Genomic DNA, 18491 nt, shown 5'->3' with positions numbered 1-18491 from the left:
TTTCCTGGATGACATTTTAGAAAAGGTTTACATTAGGGAAATACCAACATAAACCCACTGCAGTGGCTAGAATTTCAACAACCGAAAATTCTGAGTTTTGATAAGATGGAGTACCTGCACTGTTTGTGAAAATCACTTTGGGAAAATGGGCAGCAACTACTAAAGCTGAACAAAGTAGTGCATTCCTTGCTGGGTATCTAACAGAATCACATACATATAAATACCAAAAACCATGGACAAGAAATTACCCAGCTTTACTCATGACAACACCAAACTGGAAATAATCCAAATATTCCAGGGTGGCCCAGAAGGCCAACTCCAGCTTGTTACCTCTTTTGTAAAGTCTTGGAACACAACCACATCCATTCATTTATCCCTTGTCTATGGTTGCGTTCATGATGCAATGTCAGAACTGAATAGTTGTAAAAAAACAAATCATATGATCCATCAGGCCTAAAATACTACCTGGCCATTTGCAGAAGAAATTTACTAACTCCTGACCTACAGTATACCAGCTTAAATGTCTTGAGGGGAATATTCATACAGTGGAATACCCTTGAGCAATGGAAATAAATAAACTGCTACTATGTGCACCAATATTGATAAACCACACTTACATAATAATAAGTTAAAGAAGAAAGAAACAAATAATCTATACTCTACAACGGACTCCACTTAGGTAAATTTCAGAAGTTAGCAAACCCTTACCTTTGTGACCTTGGATAACACTGGGAACGGGACAGTATTTGTGACTGGAGGGGTTATAAAGGGGCTTCTGGATGATGGAAATGTTCTGATTTGAGCAGTATTTAGAAGTATTTTCTAATAATTCATTGAGATATTCTTTTATATTTTGTGTACTTTCTTAATCTCTATTATACTTTGCCATAAAAGTACAAAATCTTAAATATAAATTTTACACAAATGTAACCAGATGAAGAAAAACAAATTTAACAGTCTTCTTTTCCTGGAAGAAGAACATTGCTCAACTACTTGGGGTAGGGGATCAGACCCCCACCTCTAAAGGGATGTGATAGGTAGAATAATGAACCCCACACACACCCATGATGTCCACATCCTAAAAATCTAGAACCTGCAAATATGTTAGCTTAAAGGAGAAAAGGGACTTTGCAGCGGTGATCAAGATAAAGAATCACACAAGATAAATCACATAAGTCTTTAAAAGTAGAAAGTTTGGGGGCACCTGGGTGGCTCAGTGAGTTAAAGCCTCTGCCTTCGGCTCAGGTCATGATCCCAGGGTCCTGGGATCGAGCCCTGCATCGGGCTCTCTGCTCCGCAAGGAGCCTGTTTGCTCCTCTCTCTCTCTCTCTGCCTACTTCTGATCTCTGTCTGTCAAATAAATAAATAAATAATCTTAAAAAATAAAAAATAAAAGTAGAAAGTTTTGCCCAACCATAAACACTAATAAGTGCTATAAAGAAGGTGGGGCAAAAAAAAAAAATAAGTTATATGCTAGATTTACTGGGGAAAAAAAGAAGACCTAATTCAGCTAGAATAGCCAAGAAAGACCAATCTCGGTAATACAGAGTGAGCAAAATGTTGGGGAAAAAAGCATCCAGCTGGAGAACTGGAATGAAATGTTCCAAGCACAGGGAAGAGCTGCAGCAAAGACCCCAACGCAGACAGGATCGGAGGCTTCTCAAGTCAAAAGATTAATGTAGCCATTGTGAATGGTGGAAGTGAGGACTCAGATCTGGGTGAGGTCTTTTAGGCCATAGTAAGGATGGAATTTTATTCTAAATGGACTGAGATAACGTTCTCCAGTTTACATTTAGAAATTTACATTCTGACTAGTGTAGAGAAGATAGTTTAGAACAGGGGAGGAGATGTGAGGGGAGATGGAAGGAAAAGGTATCAGCTGGTTGCAAAGTTCCAATTTTCTGAACTGATGGTGGCTTAGACTCGAGTTTTAGCAACAGAGATCATCGGAAGTGGCAGGATTCGAGACATTTCTTGGAGGGACAACTAACAGGATTGTCTGAGAGATTAGGTATAGAGGATACAGGAAGGAGAAGAATCATGGATATCTCCCAGGATTTTGACCTGAGTAATCAAATGAATGATGGTGATACCCTTGTTGGAGCACATCTCCAGACAAATACCATATATATTGATGATTCAGTTTGGGTCATATATGTTTTATGTGGTCCTTGCAGAAAACCTCCTGTTTTAATCCGAAATTTCATTGTACATTATCAATCTTGTGTTCCTTAATAAGCTTTAGTCTCCTGATTAATGGGTTCCCTTTGTAAACCGCCAAGCAATAATGCCTATTAACACCACGCTAAACAACGGAAAACATCACAGTGACTATGCAGTAAGATGACAACTGCCACAACGAAAGCCAAAAAGTCAAGCTGAAATACAAATCCACAATTGAGTTTCAGGAAGGCCAGGCTTCAACAAATGTCATTGGGGTGAATTACTGAACAATGTTCTGATAAAGATCCCATGGATTCCAAATGAGCTGACCCTGCCCTGACTTGCTGAATAATTAATTGCTCACATCCTAAATCACACGGAAGGTAAAAGTTGTTGCCAATTGGGTTTAAGACATCCTTGAAGACAGATACTAGTAACTGTGCAAGACTCTATAATCCAGGGCTTGGCTCACATTTTTTCCTTCTAAAGTATTCTTTCCCCCTTTTCCCTTCCCCTGACAGGATGAAATCCCCCTCTCTTATGTGACCCCATAACACTCTCATCAAAACATTTAATTCGCTACCTATTTACTGTCTACTCTTAAGATTTTTATCCCTTTGGACAAACTATCCCTGCAATACAGAACAATAACTCAAATAGTTTACCTGGAAGAAAACCTCCAAAATATCCAAGTTGGCCCTTTTATTTTCACTTCCAGCCAAGCAAACGATCTCCTGATGAAATAGGACTTTTAATTCACTTATCAGTCACCACAAGATGGATTCACTTTGAAAGGGTCATCCAGTCGGGTTTCTGATTTTGCTGACAGTGAATAGCCCCTGCCTAGTCCCTTTGGGAGGCAGCCAGCTGGCCTCTGCTGGCAACAACTTGACTCTATCACATCTCATTCAGTTTAAACTTCAACCCTATGAATTGGCATTTCGTGGTTTGTTTCATTACTGATTTACTGATGGATAGTAAAAATACTTTCTTGTTAAATGGTTGGTTAAAAACAATCATTATTTTCCTTTAATTGTTTGTTTTTAAAAGATTCACTGCCTTAGCAATTTTATTATTAAACCAAAAATGTGTACAGCAAAATAATTTTCAATTTTATTGTGAGATTTATGGATAAAAAGTATTTTACATATATCAGTTCCACCTGCACGAAGCTCTTCTGGAAAACGAGTGCTGATTAAAATGATTAATGCTTCCAATACATTGACTGAATTTGTCATTGTACCTGCTTTTCCACTGTAACATAATATTTACAATAAGCCACTGGGAGCCAAAACCTCATGTCTTCCATTGTCTGTGTCGCTTCTTAGACATCTCTCCTTTGATCATATTTGTAGCCCTGAGAAGTGTGCCACACTGTAAAATACATAATATCAAAACTGAGGACTTCACTGCCCTCCTTCCATGCTGCCTTCTACCCATCCTAGCGCTCTATCACTCGCCCGCGTGCACGTGCGCGCGCACGCGCGCCTACACACACACACACACACACACACACACACACACACACACCGTTCCTGATCATCTTTATAAAAGTATTACAGGCAATCAGCATGTTTTTAAATTTGTGTGCATCTACTCTTTCTCCCTAAATGTTTAACTGAAACAGACTGTGATTACCGGCGCCAGAACTGGGATATTCCTGGTTCCTTCACAAAGCTGCCTGGGCTAAGTGGAGCTGGGCATCCTTTCTACTGGATCCTCATCTCTTAGTGCTCTTTTCCAGGAAGAGAATATGCGGAATGGATGTGAAGCCAGAAGAATTCATCTAAAATACTAGCAGCGGTTCTTTTTTCCTTTAAGGAACTGGTTAAAAGGGATTCTGGCCAGAATTTTCTTGAGAACTTTCAAACACACTAAAGAACTTAAGTTTGCATTTTCCAAAAATTTCTTTTCTTGAAGGAGTTGATTTCTCATGATCCATTTTCTCCTTCACACCTCACCTTCCAAACTAGGGTCTATTTTGAATGAGGTACAGGAGAGCTAACCAGCGATGCCTAAGAAGAGCATGAGCTCCCTCTCGTGGGGCTTAGAAATCACTTCTGAAACTTGAAGCTCCAGCCGCTCAAAAAATTGGTGTTTCTAAAGTCCCGGCCTCCAACAGAAGGTGTGGCGCCTTGTCCCGTCCTCACTAATGCCTCAATCCCCATTTCGAGCTCTGCTTAGTTGCTGCCAGGATTTCTCTCGACTCTTCAAACCCATCCTAGAACCATGATTATGTATTACAAAATTTAAACTTTCATAAAGTGTTTAACTTATTTTGTTTTTTGAGATCCGTAATTCAGTTGTGACCAAAAAATGGACCATTTGCTTTAGTAAATTTACATTTCACAGAGTACAGTCACATAACATGATTTCATGCGAACTGCGTCATAACTGAAAATGTGGTATTAAAATTCTCAGTGTCAGGTGTGGAGTCAGCGGGGGACAAACACGAACCTGACTCTTTGGGCACCCATTCGAACTTTCTTTCCATCCCGCTCAACCTTTGCCCTTCCACCTTTACAGTCTTGCTGTTCCTTCCGTCCAAGGACTCTTCTTCAAGCTTCAAAGTCTCAGATCATTGTCTCAATGCTTCCTTCTTCAAAACTTTGAAGCCAAATGTATAATCGCAAAATTAAAACAAATCATCTGGCTTGGAAGGCAGATGTTTCTAATGCGAAAAATGTGCATCGGTTAACACAAATACCTCTCTCCACAGCCATAATATTTTTAACAAGAATTTAAGATAACTGTGGTAGGCATTTGGGGACAAAGTGTTTGAAAACAAAGTCTCTCAAAAATTCGGAACATAGGGTTTCCACTCCAGTATCCTTTTCATGTCTGGTAATGCAAAAACAACTACTGAATCTGAGGGAAACTATGTCAAAATCTCATTTATCCAAACCAGGTCACTGACTGAATCTTAATCAAATGATAAATGATACCTGTTACACACCAGGAAACGCATTACAGGGCTCATTACAAAGAGATAAGTGACATTTTACTTATCCCCTTATTTATCCTGTCTAGTTCATATCTACTTACAACCAGAAAGCAATATGGAGGGCGCCTGCGTGGCTCAGTTGGTAAAGCGATTGCCTTTGGCTCAGGTCATGATCCTGGAGTCCCAGGATCTAGCCCCACATGGGCGTGTGGGGGCTCCCTGCTCAGTGGGGAGTCTGCTTCTCCCTCTGACCCTTCCCTGTCTCGTGCTTTATCTCTCTCTCATTCTCTCAAATAAATAAATAAAATCTTTTTTTAAAAAGGAGAGAGAAAGAAAGAAAGCAGTACAGAGTCTGAAAACCAACCTTCCATATACTGACTGTGTCCTTGGGTGAGTTACTCATCCTCTCTGAGACTTGGTTTCCTCACATGTAAAATTAAGGTGACAATACAGCTTACCTCATTAGGGTTGTAGGAGGATTAAATGATTCAATTCATGGAAAGTACTTAGTATCTGGCATAGACTAAGTAGTCCATAAACGTATTTCTTAGTAGTACATTAATATTGTTAATCTACGAGCCGTATAAGTGCCTCATTTCTTGCTACTTTTGTCCCATTCCTGGTATCTAAACATCTTGCCTAGTTTGGGGTTTTTTTTTTTAAGATTTATATATTTATTTGAGAGGGAGAGAGAGCACAAGTGGGAAGAGCAGAGGGAGAGAGAATCTGAAGTTGACTCCACCCTGAACAAGGATCTCCACAGGGGGCTCGAGCTCATGATCCTGAGCTCACGACCTGACCCAAAACCAAGAGCCAGTTGCTTAACCAACTGCACTACCCAGGCGCCCCACATCTTGCTTAGTTTTGACCTCTCTTGGCTCACATACAGTTGCCCTGGTCTTTTACATTTTGTTCTTGATCTTTTTTCCCTTCTATCATCTGCTCTGGCCCTCAGTAGTGATGATGGATGGTGCCCAGCTGAGCCTTCCTGCTAAGCTGACTTCCATTGCCCTGATCACTGGTCTGGCCACATACTCCCTGGTCCAGCAGCAATGCCTAATCCTAACTATACATGTACCACCTCAAGCGTACTGCTCCTACGTTCTATAGAAAATTAGGACAAGAATATGGGTACTGACTCTTGAATTCAAAGTCTCTGTTTGATTAGCAGCCCTTTTCCATATTTCTCAGGCATCAGCCATCCAATGTATAAGTCAGATCAAGAGAAACCCAACAACAAAAAGTGTCATTTGGTCATTCGTTTTTTTCACCCATTCATTTTTTAAAAAAATCTATTTAGGTACAATGGAAGATGAAAGAGACTGCTGCAGCCAGAGAGATTTCTGCATCTGGCCACATTTATTACAACATTATTCACAAAAGCCAAGAGGTGGAAGCAACCAAACATCCATTGACAGATGAATGAGGAAAGAAAATATGATACGTATATAGGATGGAATACTATTCAGCCTTAAAAAAGACAGAAATCCTGTCATACGTGACAACATGAAGAAGCCTGGAGGACTCTAGGCTAAATGAAATACACCAGTAATGAAAAGACAAATACTATATGACTCCACTAATACGAAGAATCTAAAGTAGCCAAATTCATAGGAACAGAAAGGAGAAGAGTGGTTTCCAGGGGCTGGTGGGGAGAGCAAAGGAGGAATTGTTGTTCAATGGGTAGAGAGTTTTCCAGAAGATCAAGTTCTGGAGATCTGTCCAACAATAATACAAATATACTTAACATGACTAAACTATTTTAAAGTTCTTAACCATTTAAAAAATGGTTCGGGGCACCTGGGTGGCTCAGTCGGTTAGGCATCTGCCTTCGTCTCAGATCCTGATCCCAGAGTCCTGGGATCAAGTCCCAAATGGGGCTCCCTGCTCAGCAGGAAGCCTGCTTCTCCCCCTCCCATTCCCCTGCTGTGTTTCCTCTCTTGCTGTCTGTCTCTCTTGTCAAATAAATAAATAAAATCTTTTTAAAATATTAAAAAATTAAAAATTGTTCAGATGGTAAAAGTGGTGTTATATGTTTTAATTTTTTTTTAAAAAAAGGGCTGCTCAAATCTTCTTCCGCATTCTGTGTGTGTGCATGTGTGTGTTTTCTTCTTGTTGACAGAAGTGAGTAAATTGCAGTGTCCAATCACCACAACTCCTCCAAACAAAGCAGCCTGTCATGACAACTTTAGTATGGGTGATGAAGGGGCAAGAAATCCACTCATGGAGATAACCCAGCTGAAAGAAATGAAGGATAGTTGTCTCTTTCTCCCTCCTTAGAGAAGAACTTACAGGTACCCAGAGTAGACCAAAGATAGAGCCCCTAGTGCCACAGCATGAGGATTCTATATAAGTGTTATTACATACATGTGATTGCAGTCCTCATTGCTAATGATAACATGTGAAACTGCTTGGTAAACAGTAAAGAGTATTTCTATCCTGTAATATATTCTCCACCAGTATTCAAGCTGCCTTCTTTTCGGTATGCCCAATAGAAAGCTTCAGGCACCCATCACCCAAAAGCCTCTCTCTCTGTCTCTCTTTGTCTCTGTCCCTCTCTCTCTCTGTCTTTCACACATACACACACTCCTATCTTAAAGTTTAACATCTCATAAATCTTGAAAAAAAAAAAGTCTATTTCACCACTATGATTACATTGCTGAGAACTTTATAAGTTTGGGACAGTTAATCCCAATAATGGCTTGGCCCATTTTTGTTGATGTTCTTGCTATCTGTGCTAATGCCAGACATGCCTATATTCCCATTTTCTAAAATGAGACACTTCCAATTTGCTCAACTTCCGTGTTTCTTCTTGAGTCAAGACAGCAGGCAAGAATGTAAGTCATTATCAGTATATATCACAAGCTAGAATCTTTGGAAATGCAAAAGTCATTTTGTAAAGTTCTATTAGTTGACTCTTTCTGTCTTTATAAAGCCTCAACTATAAATACTGATATTTTCTTACTCTCCTGGAGACAAATTCCAGTTTAGATCAATAACCTCAGAGCACATGGCAGCTTCATAAATTCTTAGAACTAAGTAGCAGGGAATCTGCAAAGTCCTTTACACATTATCTTTTAAATTCCCTACAGTAAGCCTATGAAACTAATTATTAACCTAATTTATGAATGATAAAGTTAAGATTTAAAGAGATTACATAACTCACCCAAAGTTACATACTTATGTAGAAGAGCAAAGATTTTTAAGTCATCTAACCACACACTCTATGCTTACTCACTGTAGTACCACCTATAAACCCAATATCCCAAGCCTTGTAGGAAACCCCAGATTAACCTGTTATTCATTCTACCAGAACAACACTATAACCTACTAAGTGTATTTTAAAATGTCCCAATGCATTCATTCATTTGTTCATTCACTCATTTATTCCTTTATTCATTCAATAAGCATTGTTCCAGATGCTAGGAATAGGGTTACATAAATACCAAGTCCCTACTCTCATGGAATTTATGGTCTAGTCCTTATTCAAGCAGGCTTCATATCTGCACCCATGGAAAGCCTTCCTGTGGAGAGAGACAGAGTGCTCTCTCCTTCACAGAAAAAGAACCAGCGCAAGACAGAGAGACCACAGGCTGTGCCGTAGGAAAAAGCAATCACTCCTGCGAAGAATAACATTTCCTGTATTTCTATTTGGGTCAAGGTTTACAGAACCAATCTACCAAAGTTACATGATTTTTCACGAATATTTTTAAATATGTCTTACGTTATAAAGTTAGTCATGGATGTTGCATGCAGTTGTGTCCAAACTTTCCCTTTAAAAAACACACACTCACTCTTCAAATATCTTTTGCAGCTGTGATTAAAATCTTAAAGATCATCATTTTAGGAAGATGGTTGGGATTCTTTTTCCCTAAGTGCTCTACTTTTCATTCGCCTGGTCGTGAGCTCAAAGATGCTCTGTATCCAGCAAATGGGCCTTCACAAAACATGGCACGATTAGAAACAAAACCAGTATCTTGACAAATGGAGATTTATTTTCTCATCAAGCAGATTTTTTTCTAAAGTTACAGCCTCTGAGTGGCAAAACCAGATGTCACCCATAAGCTCAGAAGTCTTGAGACTTCAATATTGCCAACTGAGCAACTTCCATGGCCCATTAAGTGTGCAGACTCGAAAATCCTGGATTTACCCTTCTTTTATTTAATAAGGGTTGATTAGCTTTGCAATTAAGCCATACAGTTCATGGGCTTTGCTCTGAAAGAGTACCCATCTCCTTACTGCCACTTAAAAAGTCTTCCTTTCAGTATAATAGCCTTTTCGAGTAGTTTCAACTGGAAAGAGCAGACAATATCTCACAGCACCATTTAACACCAACTCAGCCTACGAGTACACCAAGGAACAAGCAACCCTCTCAGTTTGCAGTTAATGAATCAAAGTTTAAGACGACAAATTGGCTTGCTGAGGCAAAATAGTTAATTAACTTTTAGTCAGAAATATTCATCCTGCTCTCCTGGCATAAACAAGTCTCATAAACTCTGTTTACTTACTCAAGTGTTTTTCTCCTCTTCCACATCCCTAGGCGTCATTCAGAGCTCTTAATATATCATGTCAAAGTAGCTCCACAATTTTAATCCAATTTTTTTAATATTTTCAGCCTCCAAGACCCTCCCATCCCCCACAAAAAAAGAAAAAAAAAATCTCTTCATCATTGATTTAAGTTCTGTAAACACTGGAATATAAACTGTAAAGAACGAAAAGAAAAAGAAAAGAAGGGAAAGAAAAACCTCCAACATAAAACTCTGGAGGTTCCATCACTTTGGATGTTAATTGAATCAGACTTTGTGTTTCTTAAAGTAAACACATTAATTCCAAATGTTCGGTTAGCTCGGGCTGCTTCGGGCTGCTTCGCCCGTCAGGGGAGGCCGCAGACTGATGTTTTAGCAGAAGCTGGCGTGCGCAATTAGCAAAGAAGTTTAATGGCAACCACTCCAGACCCTCTTGCCTCTGGTACTTTACAGATGCAACATTTCCTTAAAACAACATTTTAAATATTAGCTAATAAGAGAACCGTGTCAACAGCTTTGATGGATTTATACTTGAACAGTCGTGGCATTATGCACTCCCTACCTGCTCTTCCCAAGTCACCTCTTGCTAATTTTTTCCCCAATTATTATGTTTCTTCTGGAGAAAACACGCATACTTTCACTACGAACGGCATCTATTTGTTACTTTCTGTCACTGGCCCATGTTTTCTCAAGGAAGCCTGTCTGCTACAGTGAATGCTTACATTTAGCCGCTACTGACATTGACGCTGCTTACATTTTGTTCTTTGCAGTGTTGCACAAAGTTTACTCCCCCCCACCCCAGCTCTGGGCCAGGCTCCTTCAACCTCAAGTCATCATCATTTTATGAGATGATTTTTCCAAAAGCAAATTACAGGTTCATGAATTAAGTAAATGTTGGACTAGAAACAGTGCTTATTTTTGGAAGTGACTCATTTGTGTGTGGATGAAAAGTCAGGTTAATGCCTTTCGACACACATTAAGGGACAGACGTAGTGTACCAGAGAAGGCAAACCTCAACTGTAAAAGAAATTATTTTCCAAAAGTTTATTTGCAAGTTGATATATGTCCCCTGGTGAGTTAAACGTAATTTATGCACATATTTAGCTTATGTAAGTTGAACCTATTTTCCCGTGAAACCAGCTTTAACCAAGATTGATACTGTTTAGTTCCACCAAAATGTATTGGACTTCCATGGAGCATCAGGTAAGGTTCTAAGATCCAGGTGTATTATGATGAGGGAGACAGAGTGCTGTCCTCAAGAATTTACAAGGCGGGGTGCCTGGGTGGCTCAGTGGGTTATGCCTCCACCTTTGGCTCAGGTCATGATCTCAGGGTCCTGGGATTGAACCCCACATTGGGCTCTCTGCTCGGCGGGGAGCCTGCTTCCCCCTCTCTCTCTGCCTGCTGCTCTGCGTACTTGTGATCTCATTCTCTCTGTGTCAGATAAATAAATAAAATCTTTTTTAAAAGAAAGAATTTACAAGGCAATAAGACAGAATTTATTTGTATGGGAAATCCATTCAAAGCTTTTCTTTGGAATCTGAACACATCGCATCCTTCACTCTGCTGGTGGACTCCTCTTATCCCTCCAACTGCCACCTGGAGCAGAGATTCTCCTATATATAATTCCAGTGCAGGGTGATAAATGCTTAGGGTGTTAGTGAAGCAAAATTGTAGCCATCCAAGATGAAGAAGGGTAACGGGAATGAGAATGAATAGGTTGGTTTCCTAAAGGAAGGGATTGCTCAGTTGAGTTATGTAGGGGAGAGAATTTATTAAACTAGTGGTCCTCAAAAAGTGTGGGCTTCAGACCAGCAGCATCAACATGACCTTGGAACTTGTTTGAAATATAAATTATTGGGCTCCACCCCAAAGTGACTGGCTCAGCATCCCTGAGGATGGGAGTCAGCAATCTGAGTTTTAACAAGCCCTCAAGATGATTCTGATGCATAGTAAGGTTTGAAACCCACCATATGGAGGCAAGTTTTCAGGCGGTAGAGCAGGAGGAGAGGCTGATGATTTTTCAGGGAGTGAGTTATGGGAGCAAACACTGAGAACAGTTGTAGTAAATCTCCGGGCTGCTTTGAGCATTGGTTGTTAGCTGCTCACTGCTGCCCTCTTCGAAGAATGGTTCCAGCCTAAGGGAGGTGACTTAACGAAACTTACCTGGGAATGCCTGGGAGACTATGCCCTTTCTAAAAGGGGCCAATAGCCAAAGACAGACTGGTATAGTGATAAAAAAAGACCAGTCCCGGGGCGCCTGGCTGGCTCAGTGGGTTAAAGCCTCTGCCTTCGGCTCAGGTTATGATCTCAGGGTCCTGGGATCGAGCCCTACATCGGGCTCTCTGCTCAGCGGGGAGCCTGCTTCCTCCTCTCTCTCTCTCTGCCTGCCTCTCTGCCTACTTGTGATCTCTCTCTCTGTCAAATAAATAAATAAAATCTTAGGAAAAAAAAAAAAAAAACAGTCCCCTTACCTCAAAACAGAAGAACTCTGTGGTACAATTCATGCTCCAGAGGTCCCTATAGGATCAGCTGAACTCACATCTTTGCCTGGCACATTTCTTGGTCCTACCCTGCTTCTCTCACTCTGTTTCAGGTTTCTCCAGAGAGCCCTTCCTCAGTAAATCACTGCCACAGAATCCACACATTGGGCTGTTTCTAAGGAACCCAACCCAGGACAGTGGCCCCCAGTCTAAGTATGTATGGGGGGCTGCAGGAGGTCTGCACTGACAGAGCATAGGGTATAAGTCGGAGAGTGGTGAGAGGGGAGATGGAGGGCTGGGAGGTGCAGGTCTATGAGGTACTTCGCACTACAATCATAAAACACCACAATTCAGACCCATGCATGTGCACACACATGCACGAGCGCACACACACACACACACACACACACAGATTGAACCTCAGTACACAAAAAATATTGACATGGGTGAGGGGGAGGAGAAGTCACTCACAGTACAACTTTGGATCTCAATGAAAGTATCTTCCCTATTTACAATAAATAATCATTTACATCTCCCCTCTCATGCAGTCACAAGATATAAGGAGACTCCCAAATCCAAGCCACAGAGGTCAGGTGCTGTGGGATCACTTGAAGAAAGAGATTCTTGGAGATCTCGAAGGGAAAAAAGGACCCACTGAGTGAAGAACCAGGGTAACCCTCCAAGCGATGGGGACATGTAAGGAAATAGACCCTGGGATGAGGAGAAATGCTCAAGACCAAAGGAATGAGACTCAACAAGGGTGGGTCATGGCTTCACCTTTTCCTTCTCTGTCTTCTTTGGCCTCTTCTTTCCTTAGCTCGGGGGCTCCTGAGCGCAAACTACTTGGGCCACATTTCCAGTTCAGGGGAATTCAATGGTTATACACATTCTTTTCTTTTTAGAAGAGCTACTGCTTTCCTTTCCACCCCATCAGTGATTGGTTTGAACCAAAATTTCTTCCCGGTTTGCTCCATCTCAGTACGGAAATCCGGCCAATACTCCGAGCTTCTCCCCTTCTCCTGTCACTCAAGTAAGCACCAATAACCTCTAGAGCATGTTCTAAAGGTCGTTTTTTCCTGGTAGCACAAGGGAAAAAAATATCATGGAGATCCACTAATTATTCTCTTGAAATTTTCTTTTTGTGCCTTCCCCAGCACCCATTCCTTCTTCTTCTGGCAACATTCCTCAGTTTCTTTCATGGACCCTCACTGTCTCCATGCACAATTCCTTTGACTGAAAAGGGTCTCCCTCACTGGTCTTACCAAAGAAGGGGTCTCATTCCCATTGAACTCTACCCTGAAAACACAAATGGAACTTCCATAGCTACAAATTGAGCTGCCACAAACAGAGAGGATGGGCTTCCAGAGACCACAGGACTCAGAATAATGGTAGGACTGGACATGGAGTAAAACATTGCTTGATCCCTAAATTTAGCAGTGTCCAAGACCAAGTCTACTCTGGACTTTTCAGTATTGTGAATTACCAAACACCCTTTTTTCACCTTAAACTACTTTGAAAGTTTTCTATCCTTTTCAACAGGAAGTCCTAGTTGATATAAGAGGTCTTATATTTTTCAGAAAGCAAATATGACTGAATCTTATCTTTCCCCATGCCTCAGTCTTTTGCTGAAGAAGCCTTCAAATGTTTCTTTCATTTATACACTGTATCCCAAAAACACAGTCCAAGGAAAATTGTACCTCCCATACCATGTAAAACGTAAAAGGAAAAAGATGCTTTGTGGTTACATTAATGTGGAAATTACCTCCTCTCACTAAGTTTAATTGGTTTCCTTACTGCAGGACTTCTCAGAGTCTTTAATGTATGATTTATGTGCTAAATCTCTAAGAGAGAGTCACTGTATGCCTGAATCCCCCAGTATGTTTGGTTGTGAAAATCTTATATTCATTGAGTAATTATAAGACAAGATTACATGAAATGCATTTCAGGAAGTGGAGATCCAGCTGGAATTTCAGACTCCATTCTAAACTGCTTGCATTCAGGGGACTTTGTTTCCCCCACCTGGGCCTTTTGATCATTCCATCTGGTGAGTCCCAGGAGTTTGGACAACAGGCTTGGGGGAGAAGAGTTATAATTAAGTTCATTTCCCACCATCCAACATGAAGCAAGGTTTCCTCATCTTTGGACAGACTATAGGTCTTCAATGTAATATGGTCATTTTCATCTTTATTGCTTTAAGTTCCATTTGTGGAACTTAAAATGAGTATATAAAAATACAAAAAAACTTCTGAAACCCATTAACTTAATTTAAAAAAAAAGAAGAAGAAACAAACAACCTTTACCCAGAATCTGAAAACTACTACACCAGTTAATTATCTAGAATACATCTGAGCAGAACAGATTTTAGAAAGTCACTTATAAGGTTTTGGCTGTACTTCCTGAAATGTTTTTGATGAGCTTTTAATGTTTTAAAAGTCTGACAGCTGCTCCTGAAAATTAAATGCTGTTTGTCAGCAAGCTACAGTTAACTCTTTTCAATAAATAGGTAATTTGTTTCTTTAGAAAACAGTTGAAAGCATTCACTGATATTTGAGTGAAAGGAAAAACCGGGTAGTTGCAGGGAGGGGTTCAAATCTGGTGCACTGTTTAGTCTAAGCCCTCTGAAAGTAAGAGAGGGATTGGACACGGGAGGGCAGACAGCTTTTGTGTCTCTAGGAAAAGGGATCAAATTGCAAATGATTCTTTTTTGAGCACCTGACTTAGTGAAAAGAGGTCACAGTATAAAAATATGATTCTTCTGTGTGGCCTTTTGCATTTGCTCTACAGAAACATCATCTAGAAGCTCTCCCTGAACCTCACACTTCCATGCATTAAGGAATGTGCTTATCGTGGATAACATGAAATTCAGCCATTTTTTTCCAAGAGCTTCCTGGCCAAGACAATGTCTTCTCTAACAATCCCCTGAGGCAGCCAGCAGTTTGCCGGATCAGATCAGAGATTATTCTATTTCTCTCCAGTCTTTGGTACTCTCAATTGTCTGTCTGTCCACTCCACAGCTTAGACACGCAAACACACACCATCAAATTCTGGTCAGGAAAACAGAAACCACTGTGATATTTCAAAGCATGAAGGTTTTAGTACAGGGAATTAGTCATAACAGGTGATGGATCACTTGATAGATGGAAAAGGGAGCTCTGAGGTAGCCGAGAGGAGAAGGAGCAAGCACCTAGGGCTGGGGTTAGAGCCCCTCTGAGCTTGGGCTAGGAGTCTGAGGAGGTGGTGTTCAGGCCTCTGAGGCAGGGACACACTCCTGGCCATGGCTGGTGCCTCTGAATGGGTGTAAAGATGCCAGTTCTTTGAGTGCTGGAAGAACTGAGCTGGTAAGTAACTTTCACTGTGGGAACAAGTAAAAAGGGGAGAGACGGCTCTTCTTTTCTCCTCCCACTTTCTAGTGTCTCTCTAGGGTCCATATTGACACATCCTAAAAGAGAATCCTCTTGGCAAAGGAGCCTTGAAAATGGAGTTTGAGAGTCCCACAGCCTCACAGAGGACATGTGGGAGACCTGACTTGGAGCTGAGAGGTAATAGGTAAATAGCCGGTCCTACATCAAATCTCCTCCATCCTCCAGAGCTAGCTCCAGGCTCCACTCTCCACTCTCCTCATCCAAATATAAGAAATAGGGTAGAAGTAAATATCAGTATCAGTATCAGTAAACAGCCTTCCCTAAGCACCGAGCATTATGTGTCTTGTCCTGGAGCACAATGCTGGGATCCTAGTCATGGCAAATTCCCCTAAGGACAAGGTGATTGACTTTGGGCAAGTTGTGTAAACTCACTGACAGTAATTTCCTCTTCTGGGATAATTATGTCTAGTTTGGAAAGTAGGATCAAGTACACAAATGGGTCATCGGACTAAAGGCCTAGCACAGGTCCTGTCCCATAATAGACGCACAGTAAATATTAGTCGACTTCCTTCTCTTCCTCCCTTATTCCTCATCCTTCCCGGAACATGGAAAGACACACTTTGTGCCTAGTTACTGGAATTTTAGGCATCAGTAAAATACCTGTGAGATCATTGGCAGGAAAATGTTTCCTTTTAGCTGCAGAGGTTTTTCTGGCCCAGTGGGTCACATTCTCAAGAGTTCCAAGGAAGAGATACCCAAATTGCTTGCAAGGATGAACTCATTGTCAGGATACAGGGGAAATAGAAAGGGAGGTCTTAAGAGAACAATTTGTGTTCTGCTCAAGAATGTGTGGCAGACTTTGTAAGACACAGGGAAAATCTGCCTAACTTCACTGGCGACAAGAAATTTTGCTTGAGTGGCCTGCATTTTCTTTGCTTAGATGGCATTTGTATGTCTCCAAAATTGTGAATTTGAATGGATCCTTTTCCCTACTAGGTATGAAGCATTGCTACGAACAGAATTCACACCAAGTCATCTCAAAGTTAATTGGCTTCTCAAACCCAGCCTACTAGTGCTTAATTCCAGCTCACGCACCTCCCCCTGATACAATCACTGTGTCAGGTAGCGAGGTTCAGAGTGGTCTGGGAAAGGCCCTTTCCTTCACCCATCGCCTCAAAGCAAAAGGCTAGGTAGGTATTTTCTCACAAACTAGACCTCACTGACTCCTTCCTTCTCTCCTGATATAAGAAAACATTTTCTACTCCTCCCTTTTAATGACCATGTCCCAGAACTATTTGCTGTCAAATAAGGGCTCCATGAAGCATTCTGAGCAGTGGTACGCCATGAGTCCCTCAAGGTAAATGATTTCTAGAATAGAAGACACTTCGTCACAGGAGTCTCAGAAGTGGGCAAGAGAGGGGAGGAGAGGGGAAAACAAAAGCTTGGATTTCTACATGGAACAATTAATAATCATGAATGTGATGTGATTAACAGAAGTAGGAAAGACAGTGATGGGACTTGCTTGTGATAAATTAGTTGTAGAAAAGTTGAAGTTTGTGGAGCGTTTAAATAGATGTGTCAACGTGATAATAGAATAGCTTTCAACCAGAGAAGGAATGAGGGGTATTTTTTTTAATCCTACTTTGTTTTATTTTTAGTGTCATGATTCCTCAACTTTTTTGTATCATGGATCACTTTGAGCACCTAAAGACAGCTATAGGCACTCAGGAAAAAAAAGAGAAATGTTCCCATGTATACAAGTAAAAATCACATACACACATTAAGAAGATTTTCAGAACTGCCAGGTCAAGTTCTACCAGCCCATTCTATCCAGTGAAAAAATATACAAAACAGAGACATCAGAGGGCTGAATGTGTGCTGCTTTAGCACTTAGGATTTCCTCCTCTTGAACTTCATCTTCCTCATCCCAAACAAGCTAAAATTCTCTGTGTGTCAAATACAATACTCCCCACTTATCCATGGTTTCAGCTACGTTCGGTCAACCATGCTTCAGAAGCAGATGACCCTCCTTCTGGCATATGGTCAGTAGTAGCTCAGAGCTACCTCACAGGGACACCTGGGTGGCTCAGTCAGTTAAGCATCTGCCTTTGGCTCAGGTCATGATCCCAGGGTCCTGGGATCAAGCCCCCGGGCATCCGGCTCCCTGTTCAGCGGGAGGCTTTCTTCTCCCTCTGCCCCTCCCCACCACTTGTGCACGAGCACTCTCTCTCTCTCTCTCTCTATCAAATAAATAAATAAAAGCTTTCCCAAAAAAAGTTACCTCACAATGTCTGCATCACCTATCTCCCCTCATCTCCTCCCCTAGGTGTTTTATTATCTCACACCACCACAAGAAGAAAGGTGAGTACAGTACAAGATATTTCGAGAAAGAGACCACATTCACAAAACTTTATTACAGTATATTGTTATAATTGTTTCATTTCCTTAGTAGTTAGGGTCGCTAATTTCTCACCATGCCTACCTTCTAAGTTCAACTTTATCACGAGTATGCATGTATAGAAAAAAAACATACTCTATGTAGGGTTCAATACTATCCACAGTCTCAGGCATCCATTGGGGATCTTGGAGCATAGCCCCTGTGGGTAAGCAGGGAGTACTGTCGTTTTTTGCCTACCAATGCTTTTGAGAGATAATGAAAAACAAAGCAGGGCAATTCAATGATAAGAGTTTCTACCCACTGCTAGCAAGAAAATGACCCAAGATGTTCATTTTCTCAATTACTGTAATGCTCATTTTCTTGTTGGATGGGCGAGTGCTCCTGAGCAAACCTTGGGGCTAATTGTATATATCCCAACATATACAGCGCACCCTGAGCCCAGAGGCAGCAGCTAGCAATTATATTTCCCTGATTAATGTGCAATCGTAAATTTACAGGCTTGATGGTCCAAAGAGGCTCCCTGCTATGTGAGATAATGAATAGGAAATTTTCAAAATAATTAGCCAAGTCAGACCTCACAAGTCTACCTGGGAGTTGAAAGTCATGAAAGAAACA

Source organism: Lontra canadensis, unplaced genomic scaffold, assembly GCF_010015895.1.
Source record: "Lontra canadensis isolate GAN:19392208 unplaced genomic scaffold, GSC_riverotter_1.0 scaffold19, whole genome shotgun sequence".
Taxonomy (NCBI): Eukaryota; Metazoa; Chordata; class Mammalia; order Carnivora; family Mustelidae; genus Lontra; species Lontra canadensis.
This window is presented reverse-complemented; position numbering follows the sequence as displayed.